The sequence below is a fragment of the Hydractinia symbiolongicarpus genome, chromosome 2, assembly GCF_029227915.1.
Source record: "Hydractinia symbiolongicarpus strain clone_291-10 chromosome 2, HSymV2.1, whole genome shotgun sequence".
Classification (NCBI taxonomy): domain Eukaryota; kingdom Metazoa; phylum Cnidaria; class Hydrozoa; order Anthoathecata; family Hydractiniidae; genus Hydractinia; species Hydractinia symbiolongicarpus.
This window is the reverse complement of record NC_079876.1, coordinates 11,594,683-11,607,201: the sequence shown is the minus strand read 5'-3', so window position 1 is coordinate 11,607,201 and position 12,519 is coordinate 11,594,683. Positions and strand designations below refer to the sequence as shown.

General features: G+C 31.9%; 3 non-coding genes across 3 annotated transcripts; all 3 read left to right on the top strand.

Annotated features, from left to right (window-relative positions):
• The first annotated feature begins 7,842 nt into the window (after positions 1-7,842).
• On the top strand, positions 7,843-7,924 carry Trnas-gcu (transfer RNA serine (anticodon GCU)). The gene has a single exon. It is a non-coding gene; the product is annotated as a tRNA-Ser (tRNA).
• Positions 7,925-10,335: 2,411 nt separating this feature from the next.
• Positions 10,336-10,417, top strand: Trnas-gcu (transfer RNA serine (anticodon GCU)). Its single transcript has one exon. It is a non-coding gene; the product is annotated as a tRNA-Ser (tRNA).
• Positions 10,418-12,231: 1,814 nt separating this feature from the next.
• On the top strand, positions 12,232-12,313 carry Trnas-gcu (transfer RNA serine (anticodon GCU)). The gene has a single exon. It is a non-coding gene; the product is annotated as a tRNA-Ser (tRNA).
• The last annotated feature ends 206 nt before the right edge of the window (positions 12,314-12,519 follow it).

Genomic DNA, 12,519 nt, shown 5'->3' with positions numbered 1-12,519 from the left:
ACAATTAATCAACCATTTTATTTGCAGAAAAAGTTTTCAGGAAAATAAAGAAAGACGTAGCTAGCCACCTAGCTACATCTGCATTCAGCATAAGAATTATTGCTTAAGAATATTACAGTAGCCAAACTGCTTTTTTTAATCTCACTTTTAGCCAAAGATAGGAGCTAGCTAAATGGCTACAGTATCAACATAAAAATAAATTTTGGGTAGGATAAAAAGCTCTTTATACCATACAGAATAGTAATAAGTAAAGCTCTAACTAGCTAGCCTTCAATAACTTCGTCCCTAGCCAAAAATCCTAAAACTGGCGCGTTTAAGATCTGTACGTTGCTAAAAAACGTGACAATATATTTATGTTAAGATTTAGAACATACAAAAAACAAATATTACAAAATATAAAGGTTATAGAAGACAAAAAGGTGAAAGACGTTTTTTGTGTGTTTTTTTGTGTGTTTATTTTGTGATCTGGCTCACGTACTTTAAATTCCATAATACACATAGAAAACGTAAATGCCTAAGTTCGATCAATGATTCAGCATGTAGCCTCGACCCCGTTAAAGGCTAACACACAGGCTACATTCCCATTTCGCGCGTCGTAGTTGTAGGAGTTTTCCGATGATTTTAAACTCAATTCCACTGCGTTGCAACCGGGAATTAGTGAACCAAAAATGACGAAGACAGTCGCAGTTACGACATTTCAACTATTGCATCATTTTGCATAAAAACTTCATTGCAAGTACAATTAAGGTAGAAACATTACCTCGTACTTTATATTAAAGTTCAGAAATACAATAGTAAATAAATATAATTAACATTTAAGTGAAATTTTTACGGTTTTTGTTTTAATATTTAAAAAGATATGTACAAAATATATATAAAAGCTGGAGGAATTCAGCCTTACTTTATAAATTAGCCTTTTAGATCAGAAATATAACCATTTAAAAACAACCTTGTCATAACAATGCCTACATCAACATATCCACATTACTCTATATGTATGTGATTTAAAAATGTACGCAAAAGAACGGTTATAGTGGACACTTTTAATCTTGACTCTCTCACATGGCTTCTGTCTATCTCGAACAAAATTATCAGTCCCTCTTTCCTCTCTTCATCTCGAACTTTTCCATCTCGAAAATTTCTCTAATTTTGAGATTTTGCTATCTCGTATCCGGGTCGCTTACGACTTTTTCTCCCTCTATCTCAAACTTTTTTTGCCTAACTAAGGTTTCGTCTGCATAGATAAACAAATAGATAAACAAAGTTCAAAATTGGAAATGTGGATACAAACAAAGAAAACAATATATTTGTTTTGTTCGAGATGAAACCAAAAGATTGTTTAAAAGTGCAACATGATTCAGAAAATTGAAAATGGCATGTCCAACAAGTAGGCATAGAAAGAATAATCAATAATTGTTTTAATCTTTGGGAAAAAATCTCTTTTGGTTTGTCAATAAATTTCTTTTATGAGAATTTTTGGCCATTCCCCATCCGGAACAATTTTTTGGACCGTTGCGAGTTGAGATAGGAAGAGACAACTTTGGTATACATTAAGAACTAAAATTTTCGGCGGAAAATATTTCGGCGAAAAATCTTTGGCGGAAATACTTTTTAATTTTTTATTTCAGCGGAAAAAATTTCGGACCAGATTTATAAAGTCTAAAAATGTATGGGTAAGTCTTTTAAACGAATTTTTTTAAACCAAGTTAATAATTACGGGAAATGTCACATAAAGAAAGCTACGAATATTTATAGTGTACATATATTTAATCAAGATCTAAGAAAGGGTCTTCAGGATCCAGCTTTATAGATAGAGTCAAATGTAAAAATAACGAAAATAATAAGTTCAAAAACTGCAATTTTTATTGATTTTCTGATTACATCATAATATATATTACACTACATTAATAACACTACTTATTACACTATAATAACTGGCCCTTTCTTAAAACATTTATGAAACCAAAATTTTCGGACAAAAAAACTTTCAACAGACACAAAGTTCGGACGGAAAAAATTTCGGACAAAAAAACATCCAAAGTTTTTTCTGTCCGAAAATTTTCGTTCCCAATGTAAGTTTTCTGGCTAGCGCAGAGAGAAATTCTGAACTTATTTTTGCCTATTTTGACTTTAATATGCCAAGAAAAAGAATATAAGAAGAGATGCTTCTTAAATGAAAATATGTTTTTCGTCTCCAAAATGTTTTCAATCAACTTCTAAAAACATTTAAAGGAATCGTACTTTTAGTGACGTGAATAAAGCCTTTCACATCTGTTCATAACGTGTTATTATGAGTTTTTATTTTTAGTGAAAATAAACTAAAGAGGTAGTAGAATCACCCTCACGTCGTATAAAAAATATAGTTTTTGATACATGATTTGAGTTTTCGATTTTCAAATTTTAAATTCGATAACTCGGGTTTTGTGTCATACGGAAATCGTTGTTATGTTTCCCACACTTTAAAAAACTTAAAACGGTGTAACTCTGTTTACCTAAAGATTTTAACCAATCAAAACGTTTTTTTGTTAGTCGAGTGTGTGCGCAGTGAAATGCTCATCAAAAATAAACAAAATGCAGGACGGTAAAAAAACATGATATATACAATTAGAATCTCACAAACATTTCTTGATTAAGTGATTTAGAGAGAATTATACAGCAATAATATATAAATAAAAAAGGCAAGTTTAATAAGCAGAAGACATTCAAATAAAGCGAAAATAATCTTCTTTCTGTTCTAGCCGTAATTTATTTAACAAAGTACTTCTTTCGTGCCGACATTTTTGTTCCACATACGGCGTTTTCCACGTTTCCTTTTTGTTGATGTTAGAGCAGTTGCTATTATAACCACAATAGAAGCGAGTTCATAACCTCTCTTACTACATTTTGTCAAAAGAAAAATTATTAAAATCTATTCGCATACATCACTTGTCAAGCTTTTATTTCATTTTAACCATGTCGAGCTTTTTAGGGAATCTTTAGGTCTCTAAGACGGAAGGGACTCCCCCTATTTATCTCCTAAACAAAAAGTGCTATAGGCATAATAATATTTGCATCCTTATAGCCCCGACAAATTTAATAAAATTTAAAAGAAAAGTTTTGACGACATTATTAAAATCAAGACTTTTCTTAACATTTTGCAGGTCATTTAAAGGGAAACTCAGAAAAAGCAATGCAATATCATATAAGAAATATACACCACCACCACCACCTCTCCGGCCTGAATAGGGTAATTTTCAATATAATTTTGACAAATCAAATTCAATTAATGTAATCGTGTATCAAGTCTTACTTTAACTTGTGAATAACTATGGCATCAAAGGTATGTGGAAGTGCCCCTAAAAAACCAACAACGAAAGTTTAATAAAATAATACAAGGCGATATATAAAATACAATACAATTTTGTCCCTTAACAACATAGTTGTTCAACTAGTCCAAGGTCTCAACGTATCAAAATGTCTTACTGGTTATCTTTCAGGGCTACAATCCGTGTTTTTACATCGTAATTCACAATTACTACGCACATCTACGCCGAGTATTGGATATATAATTTTCACTTGTTTACAATGCAATCCAACAAGATCTTTTTCTAACTTCGAGTTTTGCTGTTTATCACACACATACTCCCAATGTACAATTCGATGTTGTACTTGCTTGCACGCACATGGCGCAATTGTGTCGTTAAAACAAGGTGCTACTTCCAGATCTATCATCCACGTTGCATCATTTCGTTGCAATGATTTGTTTTCTTGAATTATTGTGGTTTTCTTCGAATAAACTAATGGTATTTGTGGAATGATGTAGAGAAACAAAAATAATTTTACTGGCGTGATAAACATACTGTAAAAAAGGAATACACCAATTCCTAACAACAATAATAATAACAACAATAATAGTAGCTAATGAAGTAAAATCTTAAATGCAGTTTCTATTCAATTCTTAGACATTTTGTATCTCGAAAAATATTATTACATTTTTTAACGTCTTTAAAATTTTTATTAAAAAAACCGTCAAATGCTTTTAGTACGTATGTTCTTGCTGTTATTTTTTTACTGATTTTATTTTGCAGGTTATATGATCAAAATCTTTTTTGTTTTGTGTGTTTGCAGTTATAAGTATCAGATGTAATATGTTTTCTGTTCGATATATTTGGTACACACTCGAAGTCTGTTTTCTGTACGCTATTCTCCACTTGAATAGATAGGAGTGGTACAGCATATGTATTTGGTTTATGGCATTTCATTAAGCATGCGCAAAGAATATAAATTACCGTTTACTCCCAGCAAACCTCGCGCTTCATTGCGCTATAGCTATTTGAAAAAAGTTTAACAAACTCTACTTTTTAATGCCACATTTGTGTGATCTAGCTTTTAAAAAAATGAGTATTGAGAAATGTAATTATTCGTACAGAATATGATTAAAATATTACATAATATGAGCAAAAGGAAAGAGAGAGAGAGAGAGAGTGAAGAAATTTTCTTGTAAACATGCTAGGTAACAAACTACCTGATGTATTCAAACATGTTTAGCTGCTCTTGCCTTTATTTTGCGTTAAAGAACCATATTGTTAACATTCTGGTCTTTTTATTTGTCAATACGAAATTCTTCTTCGTTTAAGAAATACTTGAGTTTACACAACAACCTTAATTTTGACGAGATTTTTGTACACGCTATAAAAATGTGAACCAACATTCAGAGTGTGATCAATTACTGTACCAAGATATTTATGTAGTCACATTTAACAAAAGCAATGCAAAGTCAGCTTTTGACATTCTTAATCTTTTTTCTGGTTTCAAATTAATCAAAAGTTTTATTTTTATTTAGTTTGCGCCACTTAATTTTGTGAAAATATAATCAATGTATTTCTATTTAATGCCAGGTAAGTCAGATTACTAAACCAAACATTTATCACAGTTTCTTTAACCGTAATGTAAAAATAAAATATTAAGGTGCAGCCGCAGGTATCCATCTAAACAGTGGGATCAGGATTAATCAAGAGAAATTACAATGCCGATAAAGATGTAACAAATTTTATATTTATTTTATGAAACCTCTGAAAATTATGTTAACTGAATTTTCTGTTACTTAGAAGCGATGTTTCCCGATTTCGAAGATTTCGAGAAACAAAGTTTCTCTTCAGATTCTGCACTGCCATGAGGGCGTAAATTGCGCCCATGTGCTGTTTGAAGCGCGTTTAATATCTATTCAGCAGTTTAATACTGGCACTTTTCCCAACCAACAGCAGCCCATAGCAACCATTTTCGCATGTTTAGACGGTTTTCTTGCCCCTCCGTCGATGTTTAATTCTTTGTAATAGCTGGATGATACTTTATGGCCTCCTAAGGCAATATATGACAGTTCTGAATGTTAAATGTGGTGTTCCACACGCAGTCAGAAAGCTGTCTTAACGATGCACCCCCTCGAAGTGAACATGTCATCAATTAGACCTAAAAAGATCTTAGGTATTTGGTGCTTTTCAGGTCGAAATAGTGCTGCCGTACATCTTTTGTCCATCCACCAGTCAAGAATGTCCATGATGATGCAGTCATTAGTACCACTTGTTGTTAAAATAAAGTTTTGTCTTTCAGTTACTTTGTCCAGATATTGCTTGTTTCGCGCTGTTTTAGCTTTTTTTTGTCCAAAACATACATTCATTCTCTGGAAGACAATTCATCCTTGCAAAAATGCGTTTCACTCAATCCATACACGTGACCCGTGAGGAACATACGCGGCCAAATATTCGCTTGAAAAAAGCATGTTATTCAGTTATTTGGTTAGGTCTGCCTATAATTCTCCTAGCAACGGGTACCCATGGCAATCAATCAAAGAAACTTTTGACTTAATTCTATACGAATCAAGTAGACAATCTTCTGCGATATAATTTTTTCTAGGGGAACCACCTTAACTTTAGCACTTAACTATTGTTTTCTTTTATAGACTACATCGAACTCGACGAAACAAGACACCACCCAATCAATTTAAAAGCAAGAGGCATCTCGCAAAACAAATCTTTGAGATGAAGGATGACGCAACAAACAACGATAGTTCAATATTTATTGTTCTGTCTACACATTGCTAAATATGAAATTATGTTAGTAATTCCTTACGTCCTCATTGAGTAGCAATTTCAAAGGTTTTCCTAACCGAAAAAAACATAATAACCTCTACTTCGGCTATTACAGAGTACGGTGGTTTTTATCCTGGAGTAGGAGGCGATTACAATAAAAGTGATCGTTTTTGGTCAATGATCTCACATCGACGTTTTGTTGTAAACTTTACTTGTATTATTTTTACTTGTACATTATTCACGACGACGGATCTTGACGAATTCAGCCAGCGCGAAATACCAATGTTCACCAAAAAGTAGTTTTTTGTGTTTGCCAGGAAGATGTGAAAAGAAAATAATAAAAAGTTATACATATTCATTGTACCGGTTGTTCACATATAAACTCTTTTACTAAGACGAGGTGAAGGTGATTTTGGAACTAACATATTCCTACTCAAGTACAAAATACCTACATAAAATCTAACAATACATATGAATCTGACTTTCGTCATTTGAGTAATTGTGACGTCCGTTGGTTGACCTTTTGCCCCTAAGACGAAGTTATAAGCCTTTTTATTTGATGATTTTTAAGAGATGCTTACAATAAAGAGATTGTGCATTAGATGTTGATAGTGAAATCAAATTTTTCGTTTTAAAAAGCGAAGTTTGTTTTTTGTTAAACAAGTGTTCATCATTATTTTCCAAAACCTTGTTTTGATGATTTGTATGTTGAGAACAACGCCAAAAATCGTAATTTCTTTTAGAAATGAAAGCTTGAAAACATTTTTTTTGTCCTGTCACGAGTTATCCGAATTTAGTGAATAATGTATATTACAAAGAGATGCCAAATTTCAAAGTTTATCACGAAAAGTAGTTGCATAGGTTAATCCTATATCTGATTCACGCATTTTGACAATTGTCATTATTCTGGGTGTTCGCAAGCTGGACAGAATGATAATTAGTTGTTTTTACACGACCTAAGAACTTTTTTTTTTTGATAAATATCTAAAAACAAATTAAGAGGCGCTCTTTTCCTACAATTATCCACAAATTAAGAAAGATTTCCATAATCTAAAGTTTTGTAATAGTTGTTTTGAAAATAATGAGAAAGTTAACTAGGTTTGCTTTAACCATTTAACTTAATCACGTTAACAAGTAATTGCAATAAAAAGCTGTTTTTGCATGTCGGAAAATATTCGAAATATTGAGGCATTTTCTATAATAGCCACAAATTGTTCATTTTTATGCAACATCTTATCCTGAACTGTGTGAAATTTAACAAGGTGTTGCTTAAACGACGCAACTAGAAATGTGATATGCTATTTACTGTTTCATTTGATTTTTATTTTAATTCGGTTTCGATTTTATTTAGTTCGTGACCCTTAATTTTGCAAAAATATACTAAAACCATTTTTTATTTTAATGAACGATAAGTTAAGTTTCTAAAACGAGCATTCATCACAGTTTCTGTACTCGTATTTTAAAAATTTAATACAAAAATGCAGTCAAAGGTATCATTTAAAAAGTATAAGTAAGTTTTTTCGTAATATATTACTCCCTCACAACATATAACTTTGGCGATAAATGTAGTACTTGTACTTCAGAATCAATGATTCGTTTGAAAGGAAAAAGACTTACGATGATAATACGAATGTAAAAAAAATTGTATTTATTTTGTGGAACTTCTTCATGTTGTGTTAACTCTTTACAGTTGCTGTTACTTAGAAAGTAATAATATGTTATACAAATACATTGTACCTGTTATCAACAAATTAGTAAATATATGCTCTGTCACTAAGACGAGGTGGCCGAGTGGTTAAGGCGATAGATTGCTAATCTATTGGGCTCTGCCCGCGTGGGTTCGAATCCCATCCTCGTCGCAAACTATTTTTACATTGTTATTGTATTCTTTTGCAAATTGTTAGTGAACTGCAGACCATATAACGTTTAAGAAAGAGTATATTTTGTATGAAAATTTACTTGAAGAACTGAGAGATAAGCTCCGATGACCATTTATATTTTTAGTTTTTTGGAAAGCGTATAGTTATCTTTTGTTTTGTGTTCTTCGCGTTATAGTAAATATCAAAGCGGTGATAAAAAGTTGCGAAATTAAGCGGTAAAGCTTGGCTTTTGAAAAAACTTTTAAACAATCATCAAATAACGCGGCTCATAACTTCGCCTTAGGGACAAAAGGTCAAACAACAGACGTCACAATAACTCAAATAGCGGAAGTCAGATTCATATGCATTGTCAGATTTTATAAAGTTATTTTGTACTTGACCAGGAAAACATTAGTTCCAAAATCAACATCAACAAAAACTATATTTGATGGTTTTACCCTTTTTTAAAAAAAAAACTCAGAAAAATCATCGATCAAGTCTAAAACAAATAATTTGTCAGGCAAGTGTTCATCGTTATTTTCTATTAACTCAATTCATTGTACATTGAGAGATGCCAATTTTCAAAGTTTACTACTAAAAGTAATCACATAGGTTAATTCTATTATTTTCACATCTCGACAAACACAAAAAGCAACTACTTTTTTGGTGAACATTGGTATTTCCCGTTGGCTGAATTCGTCGAGATCCGTCATGAATAATGTACAAGTACAAATAATACAAGTAAAGTTTACAAAGAGAACGTCGACGTGAGATCATTGCACGAAGACGATTGCTGTTATTGCAATCGCCTCTTACTCCAGGATAAAACGCACCGTACTATGTAATAGCTGAACAAGAGGTTCTTATGCTTTCTTCGGTTAGGAAAGCCTTTGAAATTGCTACTCAATGACGTCGTAAGCAATTTCGAACATAATTTCCTATTTAACAATTTTTAGACAGAATAAAAACATTGAACTATCGTTGTTCGTTGCGTCATCCTTTATCTCTTGCCTTTGCACTGATTAGGCGGTGTCTTGTTTTGTCGAGTTCGACATAGTAAATAAAAGAAAAGAAACAATTGTTAAATACTAAAGTTAACAATAACAGCTTGTTGCGAGAGAGAAAAAACAGTATTTAACTGCTAAATATATATTACACGCGCTTCAAACAGTGCATGCGCGTAATTCACGCAATAATCGCAGTGCAGAATCCGAAAAGAAACTTTGTTTCCACAAATCTTCGAAATCGGGAAACCTCACTATCTGATTCAGGCATTTTGAAAGTTTTCAAACCTGAGTTGACAATGTTCAGAATGGTTTTAGTAGTTACGCTATTTTGGTTACATCCAAAATATAGAAATGTGCTTAATGTAGGTAAGATCAACATGTGCATATTGTACAAATATTGGGGTCTTCGTGATCTCCGACGTAAAAGAAAAATTGTGTTTCTTGCATGATCTAAGAAAGTAAAAAATTATTTTCAAAAAATGAAAACAAAGAAAATAAGAGAGGCTCTTGTGCTACAATTATTCACAAATTAAGCAAAACTTCCATTATATCTAAAGTTGTGTAATAGTTTTTCGTAAAATAATTTACAAGTTTTAACGCTGATTGTAAACGATGTTCATGCGTAGAATAAGTAGAAAAGGTACTTGCAAAAAGAAGGTGTCTTAGTGCCTACATGTTTAAAAAATTTCGAAATAACAGGTGCAATTTTTATTATAGCCACAAATTGTCGATTTTCATGCAAAATCTTTTTCTAAACATCGTGGAAATTTAGCAAGTTATTGTGGTTAAAAATCAAGGAATTCGACATCTTGCTTCATATGAAAACGATTTAGTGACTTTATTGAACTACGCAACTGACAACATGGTCAGGCTTTTTTGTTGTTTATAATTTTTTTTCGGTTTTTTTCACAGCAGAATAATATGGTAATCTATCGTCTATTCATTTTAATTTTAATTTTGATTTTGTTTCATTTTTTTTAGCCTGTGCTATCCGAATTTTCCAAAATGTACTCAATACATGTTTATTTTAATGCATGTTTCAGGTATGCCAGGTCGCTAAACCGAACATTTTCATAGTTTGAGGAACTGCAATGTAAGAATTAGGTACAAAGGTTCAATCGCAGGTAATTAAATGTAGGAGCAAAAACACTTCGAATTATGTCACTCCCACGTAGGTACAACTATGACGATAAACATAGGACTAATACTTTTCAATCGATGAACCGTTTAAAAATAAGAAATCTTACGACGCTGATACGAATGTAACGTGTTTGTATATAACTTAGCGAACGCCTACACATTGTGGTAACTCTTTAAACTGCTGTTACTTAGAAAGTAATAATAAGTCATACCTATTCATTGTACTGTAATGCACATATTACTAAATATATGCTATTTTAAAAAGACGAGGTGGCCGAGTGGTTAAGGCGATAGATTGCTAATCTATTGGGCTCTGCCCGCGTGGGTTCGAATCCCATCCTCGTCGCACACTATTTTTTACATTGTTATTGTTTCTTTATGTCAAATGTTGATGAATGTTGACGATACAATGTTTCAGAAAGCGTATATTTTGTAAGCAAGTTTCCATAAAGAACTGAGAGATAAGCTCAAATGATCATGTGGGTTTATAGTTTTTTTGGAAACGCATAGTAAACGCATATTTTTTGTTTTGCGTTCCTCACATTATAGTAAGAAACAAATCGGTGATAAAAGGTTATAAACTTCAGCGGTAACGCTCGGATTATTGAAACTCAAAATTCGATATCACTAGCAACATCATACAAACAATCTCTTTGTTGTCATCTACTTTCGAACAATCATTAATTAACACGAGTCATACCTTAGTCTAAGGGGCAAAATGTCAAACAATGGACGTCACCATTACTCAAATGGCGGAAGTCAGATTTATATATCTTGTCAGATTTTATGGAGGTATTTCTTGTTTGATCAGAAATACATTAGTTCCAAAATCACTTTATAAAATATTCGCAAAATATTCAGTTGTTCTTGTTCAAATCCAGGAAGTCGACATAAGCATGGTCATGTCAGGCCTTTTCATTGTTTATATTTTTTTTGGTTTCGTTCATAGTAGAATAATATGGCTAAACTATCTTCTAGAAATGTGATATGCTGTAAACTATCCATTGTCATTTTCACTTTTACTTAGTTTGCGCCACCGGGTTTTGCAAGAATATACTCAAACCATTTTTGTTTTAATGCCCAGTAACGTAAGTTGATAAGCCGAACATTTATCACAGTTTTTATACAGGTAATGTATAAAATTGAATACAAAGGTGCAATCACAGGTATCCATTTAAAATGTAGAAACATGATTTTTTAGGTTTTTAGGTTAATCCTATGATTCACGCATTTTGACAATTGTCATTATTCTGGGTGTTTGCGAGCTGGACAGAATGATAATTAGTTGTTTTTACACGACCTAAGAACTTTATTTTTTTAATAAATATCTAAAAACAAATTAAAAGGCGCTCTTTTCCTACAATTATCCACAAATTAAGAAAGATTTCCATCATATCTAAAGTTTTGTAATAGTTGTTTTGAAAATAATTTACCAGTTTTAACGTTGTTTTTTAACGATGTTCATGAGTAAGTTAACTAGCTTTGCTTTAACCATTTAACTTAATCACGTTAACAAGTAATTGCAATAAAAAGCTGTTTTTGCATGTTCGAAAAATTGCGAAATATTGAGGCATTTTCTATAATAGCCACAAATTGTTCATTTTTATGCAATATCTTATCCTGAACTGTGTGAAATTTAACAAGGTGTTGCTTAAACGACGCAACTAGAAATGCGATATGCTATTTACTGTTTCATTTGATTTTTATTTTAATTCGGTTTCGATTTTATTTAGTTCGTGACCCTTAATTTTGCAAAAATATACTAAAACCATTTTTTATTTTAATGAACGATAAGTTAAGTTTCTAAAACGAGCATTCATCACAGTTTCTGTACTCGTATTTTAAAAATTTAATACAAAAATGCAGTCAAAGGTATCATTTAAAAAGTATAAGTAAGTTTTTTCGTAATATATTACTCCCTCACAACATATAACTTTGGCGATAAATGTAGGATTTTTTACTTCACAATCAATGATTCGTTTGAAAGGAAAAAGACTTACGATGATAATACGAATGTAAAAAAAATTGTATTTATTTTGTGGAACTTCTTCATGTTGTGTTAACTCTTTACAGCTGCTATTACTTAGAAAGTAATAATATGTTATACAAATACATTGTAGCTGTTACCAACATATTAGTAAATATATGCTCTGTCACTAAGACGAGGTGGCCGAGTGGTTAAGGCGATAGATTGCTAATCTATTGGGCTCTGCCCGCGTGGTTTCGAATCCCATCCTCGTCGCACACTATGTTTTACATTGTTATTGTATTCTTTTGCAAATTGTTAGTGAACTGCTGACCATATATCGTTTGAGAAAGAGTATATTTTGTATGAAAATTTACTTGAAGAACTGAGAGATAAACTGCGATGACCATTTATATTGTTAGTTTTTTGGAAAGCGTATAGTTATCTTTTGTTTTGTGTTCTTCGCGTTATAGTAAATATCA